General features: G+C 39.2%; 1 long non-coding RNA gene across 1 annotated transcript; it reads right to left on the reverse strand.

Moving 5' to 3' along the window:
• Window positions 564-1,012, reverse strand: LOC107630497. The gene is made up of 2 exons (XR_001618304.2): window positions 854-1,012; window positions 564-639 (listed from the first exon to the last, which is right to left on the reverse strand). It is a non-coding gene; the product is annotated as an uncharacterized LOC107630497 (long non-coding RNA).

Consider the following 1,295-nt stretch of genomic DNA (forward strand, 5'->3'; position numbering starts at 1 on the left):
TATCAAAGGGGTGAAAGGACATCTACTGATCAATGGAGATATCTTCAATTCTTGTATTTTTATTTGATTTGATATAATTTTAACCTTTCTATCTTCAAAATCTATTCAAGATTATGGTTTGGAGAATGAAGAGAACTTAGATTCCTATGGCTACAAATGAAATCCGACACCATTTGATTCCCTAATCCTTTTAAAAAGCAGAATTAATTAACTCTTCTAAACAGCAATCAGCAGGGATTTGAAGGACAGTTCGCACACATGGGAACAAAAGAAAAATTGCTAATGTGTCTAAGTACAAGGGTTCAGTTAATGCAAAAAACATTGAACAGAGCAAGGGCAGCAGAGCTAAACAACTACAGAGATTACTCATTTATAGCTTTGCTTAAAAGAACCAAAAAAGAACCAAAGAGGCAAATAGAGAAATTGAGATTGGAGCAGTTTTTTCTGAGATCTAAGATCTGAGCTCGGAGATCAGAGAAACACCTTAATAGAAGTAAGCAATAGAAGATCTGAGTTCAGAGAGAGAGAGAGAGAGAGGAGGGAGTAAAGTTAAGAAAGAAGACCTGAGATCGTCGTCAATCACCCCCGCACCAACGTCAATCCAATGCTTCAAGGAAGACCCAAAAATCCCTAACAGAGCTGCAGAGAAACAAAAACCCCCAAAAATCAGCACCAAAAGCAATTTTGAAACCCTAACCCAAACAAAAACAAAGAAATCGGTGCCTTCTGGAATCGAAATGTTGAGGTCAGTAGCCACCAGAACCTTGCCTCTCGCTGGAATCTTCGTCTCCACAGCACAAAAGAAAAAACAAAATAAAACAGCATTTCAATTTAACTTGAGAGGGAGAGGTACCTGGAGAGATCGTAACCGGCGGAGAGAGGAGAAACCCTAGAAGGAAGAACGGCGTTGTTGGAGAGCTTCTTTACACGGAGGAGATGATGAACGTTGTTTGTTTAGAGAGGAGATCGTAACCAGAGCATTATTCAGAGAGGAGATGATGAACGTTGTTTCCTACCTTTACGTTGTTTGTTGGTGTAACCAGATTGTAACCAGAGAGGAGAAGCCCTAGCTAGAACGAAGAACGGCGTTGAATGAGCCAGGATTACAATTTTTTTCATTTTATATGCGTGTGAAAACGGCGGTTCAAACTGCCATAATCACCAGAACCGCCAAAATATATAAAGCCAATTACAGCAGCAGCAACAATTGTCATAATGACTTGATATTATGGTGGTTCTTTAAAACCGCCTTAATATCAATGCCATTTTAACCCCTTTTTTGTAGTGGTTGTAAT

The sequence above is a fragment of the Arachis ipaensis genome, chromosome B01 (genome assembly GCF_000816755.2).
Source record: "Arachis ipaensis cultivar K30076 chromosome B01, Araip1.1, whole genome shotgun sequence".
NCBI lineage: Eukaryota > Viridiplantae > Streptophyta > Magnoliopsida > Fabales > Fabaceae > Arachis > Arachis ipaensis.